Source organism: Dipodomys ordii, unplaced genomic scaffold (assembly GCF_000151885.1).
Source record: "Dipodomys ordii isolate 6190 unplaced genomic scaffold, Dord_2.0 Scaffold8, whole genome shotgun sequence".
NCBI classification, from domain to species: Eukaryota; Metazoa; Chordata; class Mammalia; order Rodentia; family Heteromyidae; genus Dipodomys; species Dipodomys ordii.
The window spans coordinates 20,491,485-20,500,844 of NW_012267224.1; positions in this window are offsets into that span (position 1 = coordinate 20,491,485).

A 9,360-nucleotide genomic window follows, 5' to 3' on the forward strand; every position below is an offset into this window, starting at 1 on the left:
GCCCCGAGCCACGGCCGGGGTGGAGGGGAGAGGGGGAGGGCTGGAGGGAAAAAGGGACGTCTGGGGGCGGGGAGGGGGGGACGAGACCTGGAGGGCGTCCTGGTAAACAGGTGAAAAGAGCTGGGGACCCGGGTCCCGGTGAGGGCGAGACTTGGGAGACCCAGAGGTAGACTCCAGGCGTCTGCGGCCGCCGGCGGGGTTCGAGCTACGGAAATGAGCGGGAGGCGCCCCCCCCCCCGGCGTGACCTCTCACTCCGGGAGTTGCACGCAGGGGTGGGGGGTGGGGGTGGGTCCTGGCAATTAGGGCGGGGTCGCGCGAGCGCCCGGGTGGAAGGTGCGGGGAGTTCTTCCAGAAGGAAAAGTGCTCCCCAACATTCGGAAGAGAATGTCAGAGAACTTGGTCCACGTCCGGGGCGGGGCGGGGGGGCGCCCCGTGCCCTCCGACCCCGGCCCGGGCCCGTGCGTAAGCAGATCTCAGGGGCACGCACAGGACACCGTCTTTACACATTGATTCCTTCGTTCCCCAGACGGAGCCCCGGAGAGAACCTGCATTTGTACCCATTTCCCTGACGTGCAGGCCCATGTCAGACGCGGAGGAGAGCGTGGTTCAGCCACACAGGCGGTGCAGAACATTATTATTATTAGACCATTGTTGTCATTATTATTGTTGTTGTTGTTGTTATTATTTATTTCTGGGCAGAGGGGAGGGGTGCCTTTTGAGACTGCAGCTTTTCCTGTAGCCCACACTGGCTTCCATCGCACCAGCCAGCGGACTGCCCTGCCTTGTAGCCCACACTGGTTTCCAGCTTGTCCTGCCTCAGCCTCGTCGGCCTCCTTAAGGCTGGGATTACAAGCACACACTACCAAGCCTGACCCAAATCCTTACTGCTTATAGTAAGTAGACTATACAATGGAAGGGAATATTAACATAAAAATAAACGACCGACCACTGGCATTGGGAAAGTGAGTTCTTACCACAACATTGTTTAATATACATATACGTGTACTCTGGGAGTGCCAAGGTGGCCTAAAAACTCTTTAACTCTGAGTTACCCATAGTCACTGAAGCTGGTGACAGCAGCAGGTCACGGTGTCTTGGAGAGCACCCAATTTCAGTGGTTGTAAGAATAAGATCTCAATGGTTTGGAGGAGCCCCCACCCTGGCCTCAGGTGGCACAAATATCTTGAAATACAGAAGAAGGTCCTCGCTTCTCTCAGCCCCTCTACAGTAGAGTCCATGCCTCCCTATCTCAAAGTAACCTTCCACTGGGCCAACACCAATACCTGCAATTCCTGCTCCAAGGTTTAGTTTCCAGCCTTCATTCTTGTAATACAGATTACAGTCATGGGTGCTCCTTCATTGTAAAACAGTGATTTCTCTGAAGTTTCCTCTGCTGAGCTTTCCTTTTAGTGTTGGGAAAGTGACCCATTATTCTTCTGGGGTCTGAGGCTTTGGCCTCACATTTCACAGGAAGTCTCCCTTCCTTTGGATGACTTCTCTCTGTTCTTTGCTGGTTCAGCTTCTGTGTTCCTCCACCCCAGACTGTCTCCCTCTCTGCTGCAGGCTCCTCAGAGGGTGCTACACACCCCCTCCCTTTATTAAAGATGAAATAAATAATGCCATAAATAAAAAGTATTTGGGAGTCCAGGAACTGCCAGGGCTGATTAGGGCATAGAGGACATTTTCTTTCTCATTATGCAAAAGCATTTCATGGGGAAATAAAAGAGGTTTCATTGTAACTCATGCATGTCATATTTCAAGGAATTCAAGATATTAATCATATTTAACATTATTTGCAACGTTTCTCCCTGGCTTCTGAAAATGGCTAAATGAGGACACGTGGAGCACTAGGAGAAAGGGAGACAAGCAGGAGAGGGACAGTTAAGAAATAATGAAATGCTGGTGAAAGACACAGAGAGAGAATGAGATGCCAGGGAGAGGTTTCTTAGGCACATAAGTGAGAAATGGGGGAGCTACTCCGAAGATGTGAGACAGCTGAAATTGAATGATATACTGGAGGAAATAAATGATAACAAGCCTTCCCACACTTCCTTTTCTATAGAGCAGCTCTGAATCTTGAATCAAAAGATTTCTCTTCTACTAGGCTTCCAGATTATTTGCCAATAAGTCTTGGCTTTTGAAAAGAAATTAGCATGTGGCATGGAGTGTTCTGGGGAGAAATCCTTGTTTTTCTACAGAATATATGATTTCCTGCATTTGGAGATTTTTCTCTTCTATTTAGGTATTTTTAAAGTTTATTTCCTCTTCACTATTTAAACACCATAAGACATTGAGACTAAAGGGACCTGCTATCCTTATATCAAAAAGTGGTCATTTTTAAAATCAAATTGACTGCTGAAATTAGTTGCTGTGGTTTGAATATTCTCAAAGTATATATTGGAAATTTAATCCACAATACAAAGTATTGGAAGGTGGGACATAAAGTCAGAAGGGATACGTCCTCATGAACGGATTAATGACTACCATAAAAGAGCTTCAAGGAAGGGCCAGGCATGGTGGTATACCCCTGTAATGTCAGCTACATGGGAGGCAAAGGTAGGAGGAGGATGTGTCAGAAGCGGGCTGGGGCAAAAGCATAAGACTATGTAAAAAGCTCAAGTACATAAAGCATGAGCCCTTGATCAAAACCCTGACTTCAAAACCCCAGTACTGAAGAAAAAAAAATCAGCAAACAAAAGAAACTTAAGGCTGTGAGTTTAATCTCTTTCCCCACGGCCATGTGATACCTTCCACCATCTTATGACTCAGAGAGAGGGCCCTGAACACATGTGACCCCTTCAGTCTTAGACTCCTTGTCCTGTATAACTGCATTAATAAATCTCTGATCTTTATGTTTCCCTGTTTCTGATAATTCTGTGATGGCAGCACAAAACAGACTAACACAGGAAATAGGTAAGAATTTGGAGAAACTAGAAGAATTTGGATGAGCAGGTTAGAAAAAGCCTATGATTGTTGTGATTGGAAGGAGTGTGAAAAGCAATTCTGGTGAATGGCCCAGAAGAAAAATACTATATGGAAAATGTAGAACGTCTTACAGGTTGCTTAAGTGGTTTTGTTCAATATGCTGGTATAATCAGACATATTGGTACATAGCTGTAATCCCAGAATTTAAGAGCTGAGACAGGAAGTTCAAGAGTTCAAGGCCAGCCTGGACCATAGAGATTAATATGAATAGAAGATACCTAGGTTTTCATGTGTTCTTGTAGACATTGGCAGAATGACCCTAGAGGCATTTTTTTGTTTTGGTCTGTTGTGGGGCTTGAACTCTGGGCTTGGGCACTTCCCTCAGCTCTTCAGCTCAAGGCGAGCACTCTACCACTAGAGCCATAGCGCCACTTCCGGTTTTCTAGTGGTTTATTGGAGATAAGAGTCTCACGGACTTTCCTGCCTGGACTGGCTTTGAACAATGATCCTCAGATCTCAGCCTCCTGAGTAGCTAGGATTACAGGCGTGAGCCACCGGTGGCCAACTATTCAGAGATCTTGAAGGTAATCTAGGACTGATGAGACGTTCTTCTGAAATACGCCTTCAGAATCTCAGCATTTGCTGCTCAGAGCCACCCTTGGGACTCTGGCTTCCACTTTCTGATGCAGTGCTCCTGGGCCACCACAGGCATTACTTAAGTAGGCCTAGATGTGGCTCTTGCCATAGTTCTAGCCCTGTATGGCACAAGTGGTAAGTAATGGAGGTGTTCACCTAGGGTTGACTCTACAGACTTGTAGAATGTGGGGCCATAATGGTCTCCACCTAGATTTCAAAGATGTGCTTGGGATCCTAGGGGACCAGGAAGAGAATAATTAGAGGGGCAAAACTGCCACAAGGAGCCCTCAACTAAAGCATTGTCTACTGTAGCCATGGCATTGAGACCATCTTAGAGTTCCCTAGAACTGTAATAGCTTGGGAGAGCTGCATGTGAGCTGGGCTCAGCAAAATCTTAGAAGCAGACCTGTGTGACACTTCTGGGGTCCAATCTATCTCACATGACTAGGATATGCCACATGCATTCAGAGAGTACTGTGGAGTTTTAGGTTTTAATGATGGCTCACACCTAGCTATTCAGGAGGCAGAGATTGAGGAGATGGAGGTTCATGGACAGCCCTGGCAATAAGTTAGTGAGATTCCCAGTCTCAATCAATAGGATCACACTTGTGATCCTAGCTACAAGGGAAGTGTAGGTAGGAAGATTACAGTAGGAGATCGTGAGACCCTATCTGAAAAATAAAGCAAAAAAGGCTGGAGGAATGGCTCAAGTGTTAGAATGCTTGCCTAGCAAGCACAAGGCCCTGGGTTCACAACACAGCATTACAAAACAAAAAAGAAAACAAGTATTTAATGTTCACTTAGAATTTTGAACTTGCTGGTCTCACCATTATGTTTTGGAAGTAGATAATTTGCATTTAAAGGTATCACCTGGGGATGAATTGTGCCTTTAGCCTCACCCAGGTGTGATTTAAAATGAGACTCTGAACTTGAGATTTATATGCTGATGTACATTAAGTTTGGGGCTATTGGAATGGAATAATGTATGCTGGAAGGACATGCATTTGAATGTGTTCCCCAAAATACATATACTGGAAACATAGTCCCCAGTGTGACAGTGTTGGAGTGAGGCCTAATGGGTCACAGTTATGTCATGAGGGTTCCACTGCAGAATGTAAGAGGGCTTGAGGCTTTGCATCAATCTCTTGGTCTCCTTCACCTACATGATGTTTTCTGCCATGTTGTGATGAGAGCCAGGACCCCTCAGCCTTGAATCCCCTAGCCTCCACAGCTGTCAGCTTTCATTGTTTATCATTTGCCCCATCTTGGCCATTCTATTATAGCAACACAATAATGAAATAAATATGTGATTTAGTTTAAAACACACACCCCAACCCAAAGTGGGCTCCCAATGGAAAAGTATTAGAAATTTGAATGTCATCACCTTCAGGTAGATCCATAGCCAAAATAAAAAATACTTAGCTGGGTGTGGTGGCACATGCACATAAGCCCTGCTATACCCAGAAGCAGAAAGTGGGTAACTAATGAATGACAAGATTATATTAAAAATAAATAGCTGGCCACTGGTGGCTCACGCCTCTAATCTTAGCTACTTAAGAGTGTGAGATCTGAGGATAACAGTTCAAAGCCAGCCTGGGCAGAAAAGTCATGAGACTTTTATCTTCAATTAATCTTAACCAGAAAACTGGAAGTGGAGCTGTGGCTCAAAGTGGTAGAGAACTAGCCTTGAGCAGAAAAGCGTAGGGACAGTGCCCAGGCCCCGAGTTAAAGCTCCACAACCTACAAAAATAATGGTAGTGATGGGCGTAGCTTAGTGGTAGACCACCTGCCTAGCATACACATGGCCCTGGGTGTTCAATCCCTATCACACAGCCTGGGTTCTATCCCCAGCACTGCAAAAGGAGAAAGAGAAAAGAAAGAAAAGAGAGAAAAAGGGGAGGAGGGACTTAACATTATATCTTAATAACTTAGGGATCTTTAGAAAACAAAATGCATAATAATCAAGGAAAAATGTGTATGTATTCTAAGGGTGGAATTATATGCAGTTTTAAAATTATAACTCACTTTTCCTTCATGCCGGAGTTGTATGAAGTGAATATTGTACACAAATGTATGAAGCTGAATTTCTCTGAAGAAGCCACATCTATATTAAATATTCTGCAGACTTCTTAGCCTTAACCAACTAGAACACTGTAATTGTGGAAAGATGGAATGTTGCAGGTTTAGAGCCAAAATGGTCTTGGATTGTCTTGGTCCCTTTAATGACCATTTACTTCCAGCCACTGTATCTGACCTAACACCCATGTGACTACTAGGTGAAATTCTTTCAAAGGATTGCTAAGCTTAGCTGAACTCTAGCCTCCATCAGCCCTAACACCAAGCAGGTTTTAACATCTGCCTTGCTGTAGCCTCCTATCTAATATCCACACCAGTGTATCTGGTAAATGTATTGATTTATGGCCTTTGTTCTGTGGCTATAACAGTTCACATAACCTCTTCTACAACAGGGCATGTCATTCATGATAACTGGAATCCAGATCCTGGGCCATGGTCACTGATAGTTAACTCAGAATCAACTACTATTCCCTTGAAAGCCAAGTTGTTATTTTTACAACTCTTCATTACAAATGTAATGTACTGAAGTGTTTATAAATCACTAGCAGTACTCAGTAAACATCTTGCTCTAAACTGTAGTCTAAATGATCAGATAGTGACTTTGCTGGTATCTTCTCTTGGGGGGGTCTCATAGGGACTGATAGGATGGTAATTACATTCATGCTTTGAATCTTTTCAGATATTTACTCTTATCTTGAAAAAGAAAAGATAGTGAACTTTTAAAAGCCAAGGGAGCTATTTATGGACAGGGTGATTTTTTGATTGGCAGCATGTCAATTCCTTGAGCCACTCAGAATGTAGCTTTTAAATAATAACTCAGGCATGAGAAATGCTTTTTATTGCACCAATTTCAATGATATTTAATGAGCTTCTGATTGACTGTTTGATCTCCCAATGTTTTGTGCTACTTTTAATTCATTTTGTATAATAGAAAAAAAAGTAATTGGAATAAAATTTTGTGACAAGATAATGACCTTCCACTTTGAAATTAAATGTCTGATTAGCTTCAACATTTTAATGCTGAGATGATATTGCAGCAGGCGCAGGAGTGCACACTATCATTCAGTGGAAAATGACTAAGGAGTACTCCTTCGCTTTTCCTGTGCATACCAAAATGGGTGTGGTGGGCACAGATTCATAGGATTAGGAAGGAATTTAGTTAGTGGTTTTTTTATCATTGTGACTGAGCCTATGTCCACAGCTCTTCAACATCCCTGTCAAGAGATTGTAGAACCATGCTTACAGCCAGTGATGGGGATCTCATTACTTCCAGAAATATCAATTATTCAACAAACACTTATAGCATGTCTACTAGGTGCTAGGCACATTGGTGCCTAGCACTGCTGGATATGATGGTGAACCAGAATCTGAGACCCTTGGAGGAATGAAGAGCAGATAATGAAAAAGACTGGTAGCTAGCCTAAAAGTATTATTTCAGATAGCCATATGTTGAAAAGAATAGAGTGGGGTGGTACATCTCATTGAATGACTGAGAAGAACTCCCTGGGTTGGTCAGGAGAACTGGTTCACGTGGGAGAAAACTGTGCATGAGAAGAGCAATCCAATGATAAGGTCTACCAGTGCTGTCAGAGGAGCACGCTAATGTTCTAGGACAGCTGAGAGCTGAGCAAATGGTCAGAAACGCCAGCTGGGCCCAGGCCTTGCAAGGCCTTGTACGCCAGAAAAATGTATGTAATTCATCCGAAGTGTGCTGGGAAGTCTTAGAGAGGGTTAAACTGACAAGTGATGGGACCAGATTTATGTTCTTAAAAGGCAATTTTCGGGAAAGGTAAAATCGTGACTCTCATACAGACATAAAAATGAACGTGTTAAAGATTTTATTAAGCTTACCCAACTGCCTTCATAGTGTTCAAAGGAGATCACAAGTTGGTAAGGAATAAAGGAATGTTGGATTGAGGATGTACATCGATTTTCCAAGAGAAGTGGGGGGCAGACAAAGGGAAAAGGTTCCCCTACCAGACAGGACAATTTGCATGTCTATTGGTTATATAAACTTTAAAAATTAGAAAAATGGCTTAGACATCGTGAAAGAGTAGAAACAGAAAACTGTGAGGAGGGTGCTCTAGGTACTAAGTCCATAGTTTTCCACGGAAGCACAGTACTTTTCCTAGAAACTCATTTTGAAATCATTTTGAAATAATTTTTTCATTTTGAAATAATTACATGCACAGGAGTTCACAGAGCTGGTACAGAGAAGTCCCAGGCACACTGCATCCATGCTTCTGGTAGGTAACCTTGGGTACCTATAGTTGTAGAATTGTGCCATATGTGGCCTTTGGAAACCTTTATTCTTAAGTCTGTTGGGGTCCATTAATATTAATTTTATGTATTAAAAGTTCTTAAATTTTTTTAAGACTGACTGACTTAATTGTGGTGATGGAATTCTGATCTCAGGGCCTTGTGCTTGCCAACCAAGCACTCTAATACTTGAGCCATGCCTTCAGCTCTTTCTGCTTGCGTTATTTTCAAATAGGATTTTTCTTCTTTGTCTGGGATGGCCTGGATAGTGACCCTTCTTTTTATGCTTTCTGAGCAGCAGCTGAGATGACAGGCTTCTACTACCAGACCCAACATCTTTTTGGTTTGAATAGGGTCGTGTGGATTTTTTGCCCAAGCTGGATGTAAACCTCTGTCCTTCTGATCTCTCAGCCTTCCAAGAAGCTAGGATTACAAGCATAAGCCTCGATGCCCAGCTCTTACTTCTTTTTATTACTGAGTAGTATTCTGTGATGTGGATGTACCATAGGTTTTTAACAAATTGTCTTCTCTAGGACATTTGTTTCCTTTTGGGGGCTATTACAAATACAGCTGCTTTAAATAACGTGCAAGTTTTGTGAGGATATAAGTTCATTTTTCTGAGAATAAATATGTAAGAATGGATGATGGGGTCATTTCACAATGTTTTAAATGATTCCTTCTGTTTGTGGATAATGAGCTTCAAAGTAAAAGATTGGCAGCAGGGAGACATTTATTTTCAAAACAGTAGCTAGCTGAGTGATCCTTTAAAAATGTAATCATGCTGTTACTCTGCCTCCATTATCCTATTCCTCCCTAGAATGAAACGCAGAGTCACAATTGCCAACAAGAGGTTCTCAGGATCTGCAGGGCCCCATTCCTCTCTGAACTCTCATCCTGCTCCAGCACCATTGCTCTCCTTGAACAAGTCAAAAATGTTTTACCTGGGCCAAGTGTGGTGGCTCACACCTTTAATCCTAACTCCTCAGGAGGCTGAGATCTGAGGATTGCAGTTCAAAGTCAGTTGGGGCAGGAAAGTCCTTGAGACTCTTATCTCCAATTATCCATCAGAAAACAGGACGTAGTGCTGTGGCTTAAAGTGGTAGAGCACTATCCTTGAGTGAAAAAGCTCAGGGACAGTACCTAAGCCCCGAGTTCAAGTCCCAAGACTGAGCAAAAAAAAAAAATTTTTTTTTAATTACCTAAAATGGTCTTTCTCTAGCCAGGTGTTCAGCTACCTCCATTTTCCAGCCATTGCACTAGTCTGCTTTTCTCAATAAGGTCTTCCTTGAGGCCCTGCTCCTTTTCTTTGCAGTTAAAACTCAGCTCCTCCTCCTCTTCCACACACTATCTCCATTCCTATCTAGCACTATCCCTAACGGCCTTTCTGTGTATTATACTAGTTTATCCTTTGTTTTTACTCTTAAGAACAGGGAGTTTTTGTATATTTTGACCTGTGCTAGGTC